The sequence below is a fragment of the Oncorhynchus nerka genome, linkage group LG22, assembly GCF_034236695.1.
Source record: "Oncorhynchus nerka isolate Pitt River linkage group LG22, Oner_Uvic_2.0, whole genome shotgun sequence".
NCBI classification, from domain to species: domain Eukaryota; kingdom Metazoa; phylum Chordata; class Actinopteri; order Salmoniformes; family Salmonidae; genus Oncorhynchus; species Oncorhynchus nerka.
The window spans coordinates 11,749,777-11,769,441 of record NC_088417.1 but is presented as its reverse complement, the minus strand read 5'-3'; the positions used below and the strand labels follow the sequence as shown (position 1 = coordinate 11,769,441).

At 44.6% G+C, this 19,665-nt stretch overlaps 1 long non-coding RNA gene across 2 annotated transcripts; it reads left to right on the top strand.

Moving 5' to 3' along the window:
* Positions 1 to 9,945: 9,945 nt before the first annotated feature.
* LOC115104542 (uncharacterized) lies at positions 9,946 to 13,764 on the top strand. 2 transcript variants are annotated; one of them, XR_003859767.2, is made up of 5 exons: positions 9,946 to 10,223; positions 11,818 to 11,896; positions 11,983 to 12,112; positions 12,300 to 12,666; positions 13,365 to 13,764. It is a non-coding gene; the product is annotated as an uncharacterized LOC115104542 (long non-coding RNA). The 2 variants fall into 2 exon arrangements; XR_003859766.2 differs by having other exon boundaries at positions 9,950 to 10,223; positions 12,300 to 13,764.
* Positions 13,765 to 19,665: the final 5,901 nt, after the last annotated feature.

Sequence of the window (19,665 nt, the reverse complement as noted above, 5' to 3'; positions counted from 1 at the left end):
CTCCAGGACATGTCATATGCTACACCCTGGCCTTGGGGCATAGTCACTGGTTGACAGAGAGGCCACTCGTTGTCCTCATATTCTAATTCTGAAGAATGTGTCGCATATTAGGTCTGCATTTTGTCTCCTACTCCATGCACCCTTGCCTCTCTTCCCCACAGGTCTATGCCACTTAACTTTAGACTGCCTTGATGGTATCTGATAGGATGTCTTCAGGGGGGGACTCACTGCCCCCTTCGAGAAGTGATACCAAAAGTAATTGCATCTGAAGCCCCATGACAAAGGCTATACTTTTATAAAGGCACTGCTCAGGGAAGAGAGGGCAATAAGCTGAGAGAATGGGGATGCAAGAGGGATGGTTGTAAGTCTCCAGATGAAGAGAGAGAACGAGGAGGTCAGTGCCCTCAGCAATACCCTATAATGACCACCCTGGGAATAAAAACAACATCCTCATTAACATTTCTGCTCAACTCATCTGCATATCCGTCACCCGGCTCTGAATTTGTAATTTTCCGCCTAATTACAATGCCCGTTCTAATTTGGGGTGACTGATTTATTTAAACCTGGAGTTAAATTATCCTCTTCTCCCAGCACTGTTTCCCTCCTTCTCTTGTCACATTTCTTTAATGCAAAACACCCCCCTGGTACAGAAAAACAACACAAGGTTTGATATGATTAACTGTATGTGTTACCTAACTAACCTCTATTCTAAATACATGTATGTATGAAAGAGGAGGTGAGTTTACAGTAATAGTATGTGTTTATCTTCCATTCCAAGTTTGCATTTCCACTTTTTACCCAAAGCCACACGATGCAATGACAGTACTTTTGCATATTTGACCTCTGGACTGACTGTATCATTGAAGCCAAACCAATAGACAGTTCCCAGTGTCCACCTCACTGAGCATGGCAAAATGGCAGAGCCCGGGCACAAGGGGAGCCAGCCGGGGTGGCGTTAATGGATGAACCTTGACAGGACATGATGATGAAGCAGAAGTGCACCTTTTACTCGTGCCTGGCTGTGCCAGTGTGTGTGGTTGTGTGTGTGTGTGTGTGTGTGTGTGTGTGTGTGTGTGTGTGTGTGTGGCTGTGTGTGTGTGGTTGTGTGTGCGTGTGTGTGTGCTTCACCGCTCACTGGCTTGATTCTGGACTGGGGGCATGAAGCTGCAATCTGGTACAGGGGACACCCACTCACTCACCCAACCGCACTGCTCACCCCCCCACACACACACACACACACACGTCTCAGTCTTTCCCCTCAGTGAGCCTGCTCTGCTGAACATCAAACTCATGTCATGGGATGGCTCTTTGATTCTTGCAGTCTTAGTCTTAGCGATTCAAGTCACCGATGTGAAGGGTTAGGCCCAATTTTTCCATCCTCTCTTTAAAAACAAATGTGTCATTGTGATCTTTGGTGGATTTTTAGTTGGTCCCGTAGTTAACAGGCTGCTTCAGGAGGTCAGTTAATGGTTCTAGTTAGTATTAGGGGCTGTTGCATGCTTAGACCAGAAACAGGCTTAATCTGTGTCTGTAGGGCCGCCCCTCAGTGTATGAACTAGTCTCGAGTGCTTTGTGTCAAGCAGCCGTGGATGAAGGAAAGACAAATGATTGCAACTGCCAAATTACAGAGTGAGTGGGGCACATCTATTCAGAGAGCCTATGGTGCATTCCTTACTAAAGACGCTCTTGAAGTCCTAGGATCTAAGGATACTGTCCTTGAGCCTCGACTAGGGATTGGTTCACGTTGCCACACCCGACAACAACCCCAGGGGACATACAGGACGGGGGGACACCAAGAGGTACGACGTCCTGAAGATGTGTCCCTCTTGGAAACATGACATGATGTAATACAGACATCCAGGATCCTGGCAATGAGCTACTGCTACGGATGTGTGTGTTTCTGGGGGGGGGTAGCTCCTCAGTCAATCACACAGCTGATCCCGGGCTCCTTTCAAAACATATATGGTAGAAGCCTGCGTGAAATCGACATTTGTGAGCGAGACAGGACAAAAGCGGGGGTCGAGGGGGCTCAACGAGGCCCCCTTCTTATCTCGTGTTTTCCCCACACGCTTTGAACTGGGCGCCATAAACCCAGAGGGCAGCGGCGGATTGGTAAAGCTATCAAAGATGCTGTTGATGGGCTGGATGGATGATGGTTGCAGTTACACGGCCATGGAGATGATGGTATAAGAATAGGCCCAGTGTGCTCCTCTGGGACTCACTCTACCGCCGCCCACCACCATCCCCGGTCGTCCCAGGGACAGCCTTCTTTACAGCCCTTGCGGACTACCCTTGTGACTTTCACAACTGTCATGCTGCGCTCTGCAGCCATTTATTCTTAAGATATGTAGTGGGTGCTTTTGTGATGGCCAGGCTATGTGATGGCCAGGCTATACACACTAGTGAATGATTCCTGTGCCTAATGGGGTGTGTTATTTGCCATAATGTAATTTCACAGGGAGTTACGGCACTGCATTGTCAATGATATGGATCTTCAGCAAGGCAGGTGTACGAGGCACCTAGTTTTCAATGGATTCGGTATCATCTGGAGAAGAGTATTTTTAAGGACGTTTCAACAATGCTGACATAATACCTGAGCAATGTTAGAGGATAAATCAAAACCAATCTGATGAGAACTTCTATTCATTGAAATCTCTAGTCAGAAAAGCCACGATCAATTTCATGGTGCACAGTTAATGCTGTATATTATGGATTGATATTCTTGGCAGTATTAATGTGGATAATTCCAAAGACTCGTGACTCATAAAAACTCCCTGGGTCTATGTGGGAATCCAAATTCATTCTCCCTAGTTAAACATTGTGGATTTGTCTTCAATTTTTTTTGGGGGGGGTTGGTTCTTTTTATGGTGACACAGTATGATAGTCTTTGCCCTAGAACCCTTCATTACGCTCATAATACGCTCATAATATCTCCCTTTCAGCCCCTTTCATAGAATATGTCAGCTGTGAGGATGGCGGAAGTTTAGTCAAAGACAGTTGGCGATCACCTCAAGGGACACAGAGAGGAGAGAGAGAGAGAGGAGATGAGAGAGGGAGAGACGTTAGCAGAATGCCTCGTGGCTCGTAGCCCCCTGGTCCGCTCAGTGACACCTCTCCCGCAGCCAGCAGGATTAATAACTGGAGCTACTGCTCCCACTCCTCCCTCGGGGAGAAACCTGGCCTGCGTCCATCCTTATACACACACACCCACTCACACGCATTCAAATTGATACCCACACACACGTTGTTTGCACACACACACACAGGCGTAAGGATACACTCCTACCGGGGTACACACGACTGCACAGGCATCAGGCAGGGGGCGCTATCGCTGCTCTTTGCCTCCCACTGTCATTGCTGAAGGGTTTCTGAATGTAAGCTACAAGACAACATGGAGTAGCGGGCAACAAAGACCTGGACAACCACAGAGCTTCTCCTGACCTGAGGGCTCCCGTCCTTCCTTCCTACCTCACAGACCTCAAGATGCAGATGGAGAGAGAGGGAAGAGGCACGAAAGTGAAAGAGAGCAACAACTCTGGGACGGACGGACGACAGCATCTCCCTCAAGGAGGCCGCCGTCCCCCACCATGGCGGACACCAGCACTAAACTCCTGTCAGGTCCCATCTCATGCCCCCCCCTCCCCCGTCTCTCCCGGGCAGGACGTGCCTCTCCGAAGGGGGTCACGTCACACACAGGGACTGCAGTCACTTGTCCCCCTCTGAGGGGTCTACTGTACGAACATGTCTCCCTGTCCAAAGACGACCCGTTGCGGACATTGGGCTGGCAATGTGTATGTCTTTGATAGAGATGTTTTGCTGGCAATGTGTATGTCTTTGATAGAGATGTTTTGCTGGCTAATGTGTACTGTATTTTTTTTACATTACTGTTATTCTAATATTATTTACTCTTACAGTTGAGATCTTTGAAAATACAAATAAAATGATGTTGCAATTAATAGTCTGTACTTGAATTTGTAACATCTCGCTTCTGTAGCACTAACATCTCATGTGGATTTTCCCCCATTCAAATGCAACTACTGTGTACAGTAGAAGCAAACAGTTATAATTCATCTATTTTAACTCCTTTCAAGACCTACATTTGATTAAAATAAAATGTCACCATAAATCCTTTGTCTCATATTATTTCTGAATAATAAATACAATTTTGTTTAGATGTAAATTAAATCATGTTTAACAATAAAATAATGTTGAACATTTTCTGACTTTCCCTTAGAATGAGGACAAGGGAGGGGAAAGGCTTGTTGGAAATGTATTTTTCCACAAACACAGTACGTCTCTCCTAAGAGACTGCTTAATACTGGCAGTAATCGTAAACTTGCCCCTGGCATTGTATATGTCAATCTGTGTGTGTGTGTGTGTGTGTGTGTGTGTGTGTGTGTGTGTGTGTGTGTGTGTGTGTGTGTGAGACTGCATGACAACTCATGTATGAAGAACTTTATGTAGATTCAACTTTGAAAATAAAATTGGAGGAAGACTTCCTGCAATGAGATCAAGGTCAGGTCATTTGACCTCACCCATCCAGCCACTCGGGTCATGTGACAGTGTTGATGCCCATTCTGTGTTCGCCCTACATACTTATGTTGTTCCCTACCTGCTTCTGTTGTTCCCTACATACTTCTGTTGTTCCCTACATACTTCTGTTGTTCTCTACATACTTATGTTGTTCTCTACATACTTCTGTTGTTCTCCACATACTTCTGTTGTTCTCTACATACTTACATACTTATGTTGTTCTCTACATACTTCTGTTGTTCCCTACATACTTACATACTTCTGTTGTTCTTTACATACTTCTGTTGTTCTCCACATACTTCTGTTGTTCTCTACATACTTACATACTTCTGTTGTTCTCTACATACTTACATACTTATGTTGTTCTCTACATACTTCTGTTGTTCCCTACATACTTACATACTTCTGTTGTTCTCTACATACTTACATACTTGTGTTGTTCTTTACATACTTCTGTTGTTCTCTACATACTTACATACTTCTGTTGTTCTCTACATACTTCTGTTTTTGTTTCTTCTCAGGACAGGAAGCAACGATTAATTAATAACATTTTATATTAACCCCTCCTCACTAGGAGGGACCAAATCTTTTCAGCATTTCCAATCCTGTGAGCTAATTTGACAGCTCATGGGATGATGCAGATTCCACTTCAGAGAGACAGGTACCCTAGGGCTAGCCAGCTGGATTGTGGATGCTTACAGATTTGGCTCTCCCTTCCTGCTGGGTGTCATCTGTCTCCTTGGTCTCGCGGTTGATAATTTTGTGTCCTCCTGACATCATGTGCCTGAGCAGTCTGTGCCTAGCAGGGCTTGTCTGTCCAGGTTGGCCATCAAACCCAGCCAGCATGCATCTAATCTGACGAGGCACCTCTCCAAATACAACCGCCCCCCGGGCGCCCCCTCTGTCCAACGTCGAAAATCACGGCCCCACAAAAAACTTCCCATCCTTCAAGACCGCGCGCAGCCCTCGCTCCTCCGACGACATGGTAAAGAGGGAGAAGAGGGGGTGCGGGGTTTCAGAGGGAAGAGGGGGGACTTATTTCGCTCACACAAAGAAAATGTCCCCACTTTCTCTCCCGTGGCTGTCACTTTGATTGCCATCGTGGTGCGGGAGGGTCTGCCTCAACAGGTTTGGGCCTCTCCATGCCTGTTGCCGGCAGTTGACTTGGACACCGCGCCATTCGGATGAGGCAATCCTTTGGTTGGATTATCGTTACAGCGGACGTCCCTATGGGAGAAGTGATAGCACAACGGCCCGTTAATCTCGGGGACAGCACCAAACCGGGGCCCGCTGAGAACGCTAATCGTAAACGACACAATCATTCCACTCCAAGGAAAGGCAGTTTACATATCGCAAGATGCGGCTGACAAGGTTGCTTGGCGGAGAAAAAATATTTTTTCCCAAAAAGCACATGATGACTACATATGTTGATTTTCAGGCTGAGCTACGTGTCTGCTGCTGCTTCTTGCTGCTTCCTTCCACCGCTCGGCCCCTTGCTTCCTCGGCCATGGGAGGATGTGACAACAGGGCAGCGTCATACTCCACCGTGCCTCGTGAGGTGCCACTATTACCGGGGCTCCAGTTATTTCCTGGGGTCTCTCTCTCTCTCTCTCTCTCTCTCTCTCTCTCTCTCTCTCTCTCTCTCTCTCCCTGGCAGAGTTGTGGTGGGCAGCTCTGGAACAGCCTCCAGGATAGAGTGGCACCAGGACGACTGACCTGTTCAGTGCCCAGGGAGCTGCAGTGAGCTGGCTGACTGGCTGAGGAAGAGAGGGGAAGAGGGGGGCAGGTGGGTGTACGGAAGGGGGGCCGCCTAGGGGCCTAGGCAGTGAGTAATCCTCCCCATCCACCCCCTCTGCCCCCCACCTGTTTAGAGCCACAGTCAGTGGCGCTCAGCATGCTGTGAACGCCAAGCACCATCGTCCCTCTGGCCTTCTCCAAGGGCCCAGAGATCATGACCAGAGCCAGAGAGAGAAAGAGAGGAGGAGTGAGCGGGAGAGAGCAATGTAATGCAACATAATTAAACCCATTGGGTAATGTGAGCAGCACCGTCGTTAGGGGCTGTGTGGAGGGGGAGAAAAAAAGAGCTGTGTTTTCTAAGCCATCACCATGCTAACAGGCCCGATGGGTATGTTTTGTAAACCACTCGTACAGACCTCCCACAGAACACTCACCGTTTGTCTAAGGACTCAATGCTCCAGGACCTCAGCCAAGTTACTGCAGTCTGAGCAAGTGAAGAGCAAGCCTGTGGTTTCACATGCTGTGTGTGGAGGTCTATGAGAACAAAGCTATATGCTATGGAGGGAAATACTTACGCAATAAGGCAGGAGGGTGTGTGGTATATGGCCAATATACCACGGTTTATGGATGTTCTTATGCATGACACAAAGTGGAGTGCCTGGATACAGCCCTTCGACCGTGGTATATTGGCCATATACCGCAAACCCCCGAGGTGCCTTATTGCTATTATAAACTGTTTACCAACGTAATCAGCCCATCAGTATTCAGAGCTCAAACCCGGTTTATAAAGAGAAATAAATGACATGTACATCTGACTGTAACCTGCCACCTGTAGTTAATTTAATTAATGTACAGTTAAATATGACTACACATTTGAAATTGTGTAGGAATTTCTTATAAAACATTTCATGTTAAGCACATTGTTAAAGTATTGAACATTTTTTACACCTTTTATTCAGAAATATTGTAGATGTTATTTATTCTGTAAATATTTCGGGAAACTTTTTTATATTTAACTTTCTTTAAAAAAAATAATAATAATTCAACACTGTGTTATTTGGCTTTGAAAAGCTATTCTATTTCAGAACGGGTGTGCAACGAAGAGACCGTATTCACTTAATAGACCTGTGAGACATATGAGTCTAAACACATGACATGGCTCATGCAAGGGACTATCGCATGTGAACCTAACTGGAACCTGGGAACACAACCCTGGCAGATAGTAATGGGCAAAGACGGTGTCATCGTTGTTATGGCGATGATGGCTTCGTTCTCCGACTACTTTAACGTCTACCTCTTTGCTGCAATGGATATACGGGAGAATCGCGCAATGACGGGCCATTCAGTTCGGGTAGTTTTTTGTGGCTTCAGTTCAGTTTGCGGTCCTCATTCTCAATATGTAGGCCACATTTCTTTAGGTGTAATTAATTCACTTTCAACTATAAGAAAAAAACGACATCCTATTCATCCTTTTACATAAAGTCAATGAAAGTAGAATTAATTTAAAAAATATATTTCATTACAAGTGTACCAGTGAAAAATAAGGTATATATAATTCAACAACTGTAAATTAATAATGTGGGTATATGCTTTATTGAGCAAATTGGCATTGGCAGTTTTTATACATATATATATATATCATGGCTGTTGATGTGTAATTACATTTTTACCATCACAATAATCATGTTATACTCTTGAACTCTCAAATTCTGTGAGTGTACTACAATGTATCTATAATACATTACATTGCAGCCTATTATGCATAGGTATTTTTAGTCTTTAACAAAATATTTGATCCATCATAAATATTATTTGCCTGCACAGCTGCACCTGAAGGGAATATTGATTATGTCATTGTCATACTGTGTAGTGTGTACGTGTTGTCTTGTCATTATTTCATGTTCATCTGACCTTGTTTCTAGGCAATCAATTTAAAAGCACCCCAACTTATTTTCACTAACGTCAAAGTTGACTAAACACACTCTTTTTCCAATGGGGCCCCGGAGCACCGATGGCAGTTAATCAATTGCCACAAGAACTGCTCATGACTGCAATATCTAGTAGCCTCAGATCAAAATCAATGGTGCGGATAGGCTAACAACTATTTAGCTAGGCCTGGAATTAGAGCATGTCTGAAGACTCTCTTTCATGTGGAAGTGACAATTGTGAGTAAATGACGGCCACTTCTTTCAGAACAAATGTTGGAAGTCTGAACATAACAACCCCATTCTTAACGTGGTCTTGCCAGGAGTCCTCGTCTCTAAATATGCTCCACACTGAGTGGAGGTGATATATTTACATTTAGACTTAGATACTAAATTCATTTACTAAGCAGTGTCTCATTAACCAGACTGGCAATTATAAAAACTGGCACTTGTTTCCACCTAGTGGCAAATTATGTGAACAGACTTTTTCTTCAGTAAAACAAGTCTTCCTCTCCTCGCTAGAATTAGCATAACATCAAGTGATACTCTCAAACTTCTTCTCTGTATATTATATGTGCATGACTTTTGAAGAATGAGCCCACTAAATCATCTAGGCTACTGGTACGTCTGTACACGTACTGTACTTTGTACTTGTCTTCGGCTCATTCATCCCCCTTCCTCTCCCCTGTAACTATTCCCCAGGTCGTTGCTGTAAATGAGAATGTGTTCTGTCAACTTACCTGGTAAAATAATGGTTAAATAAAAATAAAACCTGGTAGTCTTGGTGGGATACAGTGGCCCATAATATTATAGTACTTCATTTACTGATTGAATGTACTATTGCACAAAATCAAGGAGATGGGGCGTGTAGTGTATAATCTCACTTTCAAAGTCATATTCAAATATCTACTATTTCCTGCTATGGCCGACATTGTACACACAGCATAATGTTTCAATTCTAAATCCATGGCAGATACACACAATAAGGTATCACATGATGAAATCCCTCAAAATGGATGGCCAATCCTTCTAATTACCACTGTCGTCGGCCTGAATGGGGTGCGGGAATTCTATAGATGTAAATGGACTATCACTCTGTTATGAGACACTTCAATTTATTGTATTATAGGCTATGCAGAGGTGACCCATCAGCCTCATCCTCATTGTTAGACTTTATGTGGCTGTGGGGAACTCACTGATAAAGCCACACCATAGAACAAGACTGACATCTGCAGTCCTAACTCATGCAAGACCTCCTGTCCTCCATCATTATCATTGCATTGAGATTTACACCCTGAAATAAATGGCATTTCGTCAATAACAATAACCTGTTTAAATGCCTTGTCATACACACAGACACACACAGAGAGAGAGAGGAATTTGCACATCATTATAACACTGTGCATAGCCATAATATGCCATTTGAAACTTCTGTGAGTGTAATGTCTACTGTTAATTTGATTGTTTATTTAACTTTTGTTTATTATCTATTTCACTTGCTTTGGCAATGCTACCATATGTTTCCCATGCCAATAAAGCACTTTGAATTGAATTGAAAGAGATTAAATACTAAACCATTGAAGATGGAAATGTGCTGCTAAATGTGTAGGCTACACCCATAGTATACATTCACAAAAGTGATGATTGTTGCTATGGAACTGTACCTACTGGTACCTTAGAATTTGCATTGGTAGGCCTCTAAGTGTGCGCCCCGTTTTGGGAGATTTGGTTTGATCCAAGTCCTCGTACCCGGAAGTAATGTGAATATTTACATCAGCTGACATCAAATCAACTGACTACAATTACAGTTTAGGTTTTTGTTAGAATAACCAAAAATATATTCACATTTACGTTTGATAACTTGCATGTAAATATCTACTAAGCATTTATATCTTCTAAAGCTAGGCTATAGCGAAAAGAGGTTGCTAAAGCCAGCTAGCTTACTCAATTCTAAACAAAGTAACGTTATTTCAAGTGTTGTCGGGATGTGTGTGTTTTAACGCGTGACTATGGACAAGCTAGCCATAGGTGAGTTCATTATAATGTTGCAGTTACCATAAATCGCATTTAACTTAGCTGGCTAACCTACATAACTCGAAAGAGTAATATGTTGCAGAATGTACGCATACTGCCATTCTCTTAGTCTGGGTGCCAGTCTTTTTAGCTAGCTAACATTTCACTCCATGTATGTACAACATTTTAGTCATTTTAGCAGACGCTCTTATCCAGAGCAACTTACAGTAGTGAGTGCATACATGTGTTTGCAACCCAGGCGTCCCAGATCTGTTGGGCAGCCTCTACCCTGGTCCCAGATCTGTTGGGCAGCCTCTACCCTGGTCCCAGATCTGTTAGGAAGCCTCTACCCTGGTCCCAGATCTGTTAGGAAGCCTCTAACCTGGTCCCAGATCTGTTAGGAAGCGTCTAACCTGGTCCCAGATATGTTAGGCAGCCTCTAACCTGGTCCCAGATCTGTTAGGAAGCCTCTAACCTAGTCCCAGATCTGTACGAACCTGGTCCCAGGTCTGTTAGGCAGCCTCTAACATTGTCCCAGATGTGTTAGACGGCCTCTAACCTGGTCCCAGATCTGTTAGGCAGCCTCTAACATGGTCCCAGATCTGTTAGGAAGCCTCTAACCTGGTCCCAGATCTGTTAGGAAGCCTCTAACCTAGTCCCAGATCTGTACGAACCTGGTCCCAGATCTGTTAGGAAGCCTCTAACCTGGTCCCAGATCTGTTAGGAAGCCTCTAACCTGGTCCCAGATCTGTTAGGAAGCCTCTAACCTGGTCCCAGATCTGTTAGGAAGCCTCTAACCTGGTCCCAGATCTGTTAGGAAGCCTCTAACCTTGTCCCAGATCTGCTAGGAAGCCTCTAACCTGGTACGAGATCTGTTAGGAAGCCTCTAACCTAGTCCCAGATCTGTACGAACCTGGTCCCAGATCTGTTAGGAATCCTCTAACCTGGTCCCAGATCTTTTAGGAAGCCTCTAACCTGGTCCCAGATCTGTTAGGAAGCCTCTAACCTGGTCCCAGATCTGTTAGGAAGCCTCTAACCTGGTCCCAGATCTGTTAGGAAGCCTCTAACCTGGTCCCAGATCTGTTAGGAAGCCTCTAACCTGGTCCCAGATCTGTTAGGAAGCCTCTAACCTGGTCCCAGATCTGTTAGGAAGCCTCTAACCTGGTCCCAGATCTGTTAGGCAGCCTCTAACCTGATCCCAGATCTGTTAGTCAGCCTCACCGTGTCCTTGTGTGTTTTCCATTTTTTTCTCAATTCAGGAGTTAAATTGAATTTTAATTCTAATTTGACTGTCAATGACACATATGTGGAACATTTAAATTATTTTGTCTAAGGTGGAGACACAATTCCTTGAGTTTAAATGGAATTGACCACAGTGTTGACTGCTAGCCCTACTCCTCCTACAATAGAAAATAAAGTTGTTTCTTTACACAGAGGAGGCTGGTAGGAGAAGCTATAGGAGGTTTCCATATGTTTGAAACCATTCCATGTATTCCATGTCAGCCATTGCAATGAGCCCGTCCTCCTATAACTCCCCCCACCAGCCTCCACTGATCTGACATGATCAATTACTCAACATGACATGTTGATGGTTTGTGTCTCCCATTAGATGTTGGTGATATTCAGTCCAGGCTAATAGACCATAGGCCTGTCGTACAAGGGGAGATCTGCTATTTTATGAATTTGAGGTAAGTTTTCAGCTTGCACCATAACATGTGATTTGACCAATTTATTAATTGTAATTTGATCTTTTTTTTTTCTTCTTTTTTTTCAGGAAAAACTTGGATTCAGAGAGAGCCGTTTCCTGGACAACCTGAACAAAATGGTGGTGGAGACCAATGAGCAGTCGTTGCCCAAATGTTCAGAGCACATGCATAAGCACCTCTGTGAGGCCCTCACACGATGTACGCCCCTTCCAGACCTAGCCAGTGTATTTTTCAATTGCTAACCATTGCAGTTGTAATATGGACTGATTGAATGCTATCGTAATGTTTTCCAAATGACTTGACTTCGTTGTATTATTTCAATGTGCCTTACTGATAAAGCTGGAACGTAGTTGAATGTAACATTGTTGCTTGTGTTTTTCTACAGTGGAGGATGGGAATCACACGTCACAGAGGATCCAGGAGAGGGAGCTATAGGCAGACCAAGTAAAGACACAGGCTCTCTTCAAAGCCCATGAATTACCAATAGTGATTTAACCATTCACAGGCATGGATTGTGACAATTTAGGCTTACGAGTGTATGAACAATGAATCGTAGAACAACCAAAGAAGTCGCTTAATGTTTCCCAAAACACTAAGCACGGAGAACTTTCACTAAGTCTGTCGTTGGAGCAGGTGTCATTACTGATAGGATCGAAAGAAAGGCAGCGCTGCTCAAGGATCAGCTTGGTCCATTCAAATCTTCCACAATACTGACGAAGGATCACCTATAGGCTATGGCTGCAAATATTAAGGTGGCTTATTAACCTAATGCTTATGCCCAGCCTACACATCATTGCTTACATGTTGTTACACATCATTAAATATATTTAGGCAAAAATTACCAACAGTAGCCTACAATTAGCCAAATAGAACTCAATTGATTGAACAAGAAATAGATGTCAATAATATTGAAATGTGTAGGCTTATGTAGTTTCATTTGAAGCATATTTTTATCCTTTGCTTGTCTGTAACATACAAAGACTTTGGTAACTTTGCAGTCAACTTTGTTCTGAATTTATAGGTGTTTACAGAGAGACAGATAAACATATTGAGTCTGTGTTTAGCAGAGACCTATGTATAAAGTTATGTGGAAGGGGAAAAAAAGCACCTAACGATGCACTTAGCTCTCCACTAAGAGTGGTCTGAGGCAGTTAGTAAATAAAGATTGTTTTCAAGTGCAACTTTAGTTCTAATGGTTTTGGGAAACAACTCGGGGATTTACCGATGCTCCTACAAAGGTTCTAACAATGAACTTTTTTTAAGATGCTTTTGGGAAACCGGGCCCAGGGGCGGATCATTTGGCACTAAACAGGAGATAGCTGTTTGAAACTGAGTACCACCCAAATCTCCCCAACAAGAGTGTTTTCATTTCCAATTTCATTTTTGTCTAGTTCAGATTTTTTTGTTGTCTTCGAGCCTGACCCAGATCCTTGCATGTTGTGCACCTTAGAGCACCCAGTTGCAGGTGACCATAGACAGACAGAAGGAGGACTGGGAGGAGGAGGAGGTGGACGAAGAGCATACCAAGGACATCGGACACCTCAGCATCATGTAATGCGACATGAAGAAGGATCTGGCCAAATTCTCTCACTTTCGATCCTCGGTGTGTGTCTTGTCTGCTTGAAATTAAGTTGTTGAATTTGATTGATGCGGTACTTAGTCGTTGGCACTAACAGAGGACTTCTGAGGACAAAAGTCAACAGTTTCCAGATCACAAATGACAAAGTGTGATTAACAACGTGGCCTTTTCACAGCCCTTCAAAATCACAATTTTCTGGCATAAGCACATGGAATATGTATGTCAAGTTCTGGAAAAATGTCATTTTTAAACCATAAATTACATGATTGTTCCTTGGCTGCTAAACTTCTTTTTTTAATGGAATTATGCTAGGAGGTGTTGATAGATGTGTGTTTTCTATGGTAGGGCAGATTTTCAAACCGTCAAATAATTTTGGCAACAGGGATCTTGGTCCAGGAGGGGATTGAATGTCTCCGCTGTAACCAAGAAACTTGATCTTGACATCTGGCCACTTAGCTAGCCAGATTATTATTATTATTATATATATATATATATATATTTTAAACATTTATTTAACTAGGCAAGTCAGTTGAGAACACACTCTTATTTACAATGACGGCCTAAGTTAGCAAACCAAATGCATAGCTGGAGCCCTGAGTTGGATATAATTTGACACATCTTAGATTTCTTATAGTTATATTTATAGATCTAAACAGTGGCGTAGCATTCCCCCCCACACACACAAAAAATAAGTTTGAACAGTATTGAAAGTCATAACGTTGGTATTTTGAAATACCCCGGTATATGGTATCAACGGTATATCGCCCAAACCTAATGTTTGCCTCCAACTGAATAAGAAAATAAACAGGATTTTGCCACTGATTTAGATATTTGAAGCTTCAGGCGAGTGAATGTCAGAAGTGCTATTCAAAGCTGGGTTGTCAACGGCACAGGTCAACATCTCAAACTTTCCTCACTGAGCAGTTTCCCTAACTAGGCGTGCCTCACCAACTCTTCAGATTAAGGTACAGTGAACCTTTGACATCAAGTACAACTAGCAACCTCTCAAAATAAGTACATCAGAAATGGTTTTAGTGAAGCAAACTCAAGCTGTCAGAAATGGACATTATTTAGTGGTGTTTTCCTGGACCTCTTATGTACCTTGTTAAATGGAGAGGTAGCGCTGTATCAAATGTTTTGTTTAAAGACAGTATTTGCACTGGGCAATGGCATGCTGTTTAGACTGATAGATGGATGGGCACGCTGACACATTCCTGACCTGCTGGGAACAGGATTCATCTTGGCAGAAAGTGACAGAACAAATATTTTAAATGGCTCTCATGAACATAGAATGTGGGCACGGACGCCTTAAATAAGACTTCATTGTTGCGTGGGGGGGGATGCAGACCTCATCAATCAGTATAAGTAAAATAAAGCGTTACTAAACTGCATGACTCAAGTGTGGGTTTTTTTTCTCTCTCGACTCGAATGTATACAACGTAGTTCAGCAATGCCTTTGACATGTCTGACAGCCGGGATCGAACCGAGGCCCAGAATCCAATTTCAGTGGAGGTTGAGGCGCAGTCTTTTTCATTTTTGTTCCTGGTGACCCCTTTCCCTTCTTCCCGCGATGGCGGCTGCTGTCCTCTTACCCTGGGTCACCCTCTGTGAGTGACTTGACATCAGAGCAGGGCCGGTGTGTCATCAACAGAGATCAGAGAGGGCCCGACCGTGCCAGCAGATGTTGTAGAGGTATAGTGATGTAGCCAGGGGAGCCCTGACAGCCCAGCCAGCTAGAGCCAGACAGGGCATCACCACTTAACGAGGAGTGACAATCCGGAAACGCAGCTCAGCTCTGCCAATCTTTTCTCTGGCCCGGTTTATTTTGTCGGTTTAGTGAGAAAAACTGCCTGGGTATATTCCCGAAAGGTCAACAATAAAGTCAGCGTTAGCTATTCATGAGAAAGTACTGTAAGCCTTTTGCCCCTATTAAGTCCTCTGGTGTGGTGAGAATCTGGTGCACCCCTAACGTAAGTCTGGAGGATGTCACACTGTACTGTACATAGCAGATCTCCACTCAAGGGAAGCCTGGCCTGCGGCGGTTCTTACTCAAAGTACCTCTGGAGCGTGTGGGCATCCCGTCTTTTGACAGATACACTCACCACTCCAGGAAGTAGAGTGTGGAGCAGGTTGGACACCGAATGACCCCGGCGTTATCGTCCCTCCGGCCCCCCCGCCGCGTGCCTCAGGAACCAGGGCTTGTTATTCATCTCCGATGTTTTCCAAGTCATTGTGTTCTTCCTGTTATGGAAAGAGAGTGTTGATCCCAGTCGACGAGCTGGCGGCCAACGAGCTGGGGGAGTGACTATGGAAACACAGATTAGAAAATGTCTGATCACAGCCTGCCTCCCATTTCTCTGAAACAAAAGAGGGGCCACATCCATGGTGTGTGTTTCCGGATGGGTTTCAGGATGGGTTTGGAGGTAGCACAAGAGTGGAGTGGAAAGAGATTCCCTAACCTCTGATATCACAGCCTGTGCTTTCTTATTGAGTATACCTAATATAACCCAGGTGCATTGAGATGGTCTCTTCTTTCATCGCCTCCACTCCGTTTGAAGTGGAGAACAAATAATGGAGCGCTGTAGCTGTTCCAGTCTGCAGCCCGCTCCACTTGTCCCAACTCCCAGCGTTCTCACACATTTCAGAACCAATAAACCTTCACTGAACTGCTGCTTCTGAAAGCTTGACAGGGGCCCTTGGCAGTACCCCCCCAGTGCACTCTTCAACTTCGTCAATGAGATTTCACTCTTCCTTGCGAGGGGGCTGAAAAGGAAAACAATTTTAAAAGTCAGCGATGGAACAATGTGAGGTGGTGGACATTCATCTCCTGAGATGTAGCTTCTGTACGTGAAGGACATTCATTACAACAGCTCCTTAGATGTAGCTTCTGTACATGGAGGACATTCATTACAACAGCTCCTGAGATGTAGCTTCTGTACGTGAAGGACATTCATTACAACAGCTCCTTAGATGTAGCTTCTGTATGTGGAGGACATTCATTACAACAGTTCCTGAGATGTAGCTTCTGTACGTGAAGGACATTCATTACAACAGCTCCTGAGATGTAGCTTCTGTACGTGAAGGACATTCATTACAACAGCTCCTTAGATGTAGCTTCTGTATGTGGAGGGCATTCATTACAACAGCTCCTTAGATATAGCTTTTGTACGTGGAGGACATTCATTACAACAGCTCCTTAGATGTAGCTTCTGTACGTGAAGGGCATTCATTACAACAGCTCCTTAGATATAGCTTCTGTATGTGGAGGGCATTCATTACAACAGCTCCTTAGATATAGCTTCTGTATGTGGAGGGCATTCATTACAACAGCTCCTTAGATATAGCTTCTGTATGTGGAGGGCATTCATTACAACAGCTCCTTAGATATAGCTTCTGTATGTGGAGGGCATTCATTACAACAGCTCCTTAGATATAGCTTCTGTATGTGGAGGGCATTCATTACAACAGCTCCTTAGATATAGCTTCTGTATGTGGAGGGCATTCATTACAACAGCTCCTTAGATATAGCTTCTGTATGTGGAGGGCATTCATTACAACAGCTCCTTAGATATAGCTTCTGTATGTGGAGGGCATTCATAACAACAGCTCCTTAGATATAGCTTTTGTATGTCCGCTCTCCTCCATTGTATCATATAATAGGCCTCTCACTCAATTACTGTGGGGTCCAAATGAAAACGGCAATGAACAATTGGGTGTGCTTCCAAGTTAATAACCTAGTATTACAACACCACAGGGAGCCGGTGGATGGGTCCTGTGGGGATGCTGATGCACATGGTAATATGAATTCTTTGGCAGTGGCAAACGATCACCCTGAGAATTACTAAATGGTGAGAATAAGCTCTGAGGGCTTACATTTTGGTCATTTAGCAGACTCTCTTATCCAGTGTGACTTACAGTTAGTGCATTCATCTTAAAATATGTGGTTGTCCCTCCTAGATTTCACAGTTATAGTAAGTACATTTTCCCTCAATAAAGTAGTTATCAGCACAGTCAGAGCTAGAAGACAGGGGGGGGGGCTGCCCTCCCATAGGGGTGGGAAGGTCAAGAGACCAGAGGTGGCAGAATGAAGTGCTTGGGTTGGGGTGTAGGGTTTGAACATAACCTGAAGATGGAGAGGGGCACTTCCTCTTGCTTCTCTGTAGACAAGTACCGTGGCCTTGAAGTGGATGTGAGCTTGGACTGGAAGCCAGTGGAGTGTGCCGAGGAGTAGGGTGACATGGGAGAACTTGGGAAGGTTGAACACCAGGCGGGCTGCAGTATTCTGGATAAATTGCAGGGGTTTGATGGCACAAGCGGGGAGCCCAGCCAACAGCGAGTGGCAGTAGTCCAGAAGAGAGATGATAAATTCCTGGATTAGGACCTGAGCTGCTTCCTGTGTAAAATAGGGTCGTACTCTACAGATATAGTAGAACTTTGACAACTCCAACACCATGGAGTTGTCAACCGTGATGGAGACGTCTTGGAGCGGGCAGGCATTCCTAAGGGAGGAAGAGCAGCTCCTTCTTGTCGAGGTTAAGCTTGAGGTGGTGGACTAACATATCAGCTGAGACTGACAGAGTAGCGTGTCAGACATGCAGAGTAGCGTGTCAGAAGGGGGGAATGTAAAAAAAAGTAGTTGAGTGTCATCCGTATTAAGAAATGTATCTTTTTCTGAGGGGAAGTATGGTTATCCTCAGACACTGCTAGTTTAAAAAATGAGAACGAGGTGGCATATGAAAGCAATTAGACAGGGACTCAAATGGAATTCTCTCACTCACACTTCACCTGGAAAATACCCAATAGGGCACCCGTTTCGCCATGTAGTGTTTTTGGTCGGCTCGGGCACAGCCTGGCGCTACTAGTCCTGCCAAGTCCGATGAACCCAGATAAGGGCCAGCAAAAACAAACACTTTCCTCCGGTCAGTCAATAACAGACAGAACAATGGTCAGGGAGGTTGCAGGGAATGGCTTGTCATCACTGGCCGGCCTCTACTGGGAACATGCCGCTTGTTGTTTGTCTACAAGTTGTGGAATGTCTGGATCCATTGCCAACTACATCCAGACGTTTTCTTCTTTTCATATAACATGTACTATTTATAAATAATGACTATTTGAAAGGTTTTTGTCGCCCCCAACGTCTAACCAATGTAGGTTCTAGATATTTTAGTCTGGCAGGCTATCGGGTCATTCCCATGGCAGGCTATCGGGTCATTCCCATGGCAGGCTATCGGGTCATTCCCATGGCAGGCTATCGGGTCATTCCCATGGCAGGCTACCGGCTCATTCCCATGGCAGGCTATCGGGTCATTCCCATGGCAGGCTACCGGCTCATTCCCATGGCAGGCTATCGGGTCATTCCCATGGCAGGCTATCGGGTCATTCCCATGGCAGGCTATCGGGTCATTCCCATGGCAGGCTATCGGGTCATTCCCATGGCAGGCTATCGGGTCATTCCCATGGCAGGCTATCAGGTCATTCCCATGGCCGGAAATCTCCCAGATATTCCTCTTCTACGCCCTTCTCTGTGTCGTTGGGAATGACGACGGAAAGGGGAAGAACCACTATGATTCCTCTGTGTCTCCCTGTAAGTTAGTTGATAACAGGATAGAGTCAGTGTCTTCAGGGGACAGTGGAGATCTATGGTTGTTATCAGACAGGTGTTTTTAAACTACTGCTTATTGTTCGATAACAGGGAATGGATGAGCTTTTAATGACATTACATTTACATTTACATTTAAGTCATTTAGCAGACGCTCTTATCCAGAGCGACTTACAAATTGGTGCTTTCACCTTATGACATCCAGTGGAACAGCCACTTTACAATAGTGCATCTAGGTCTTTTAAGGGGGGAGGGAGGGGAGAAGGATTACTTTATCCTATCCTAGGTATTCCTTAAAGAGGTGGGGTTTCAGGTGTCTCCGGAAGGTGGTGATTGACTCCGCTGTCCTGGCGTCGTGAGGGAGTTTGTTCCACCATTGGGGGGCCAGAGCAGCGAACAGTTTTGACTGGGCTGAGCGGGAACTGTACTTCCTCAGTGGTAGGGAGGCGAGCAGGCCAGAGGTGGATGAACGCAGTGCCCTTGTTTGGGTGTAGGGCCTGATCAGAGCCTGGAGGTACTGAGGTGCCGTTCCCCTCACAGCTCCGTAGGCAAGCACCAATGACCACAATAACA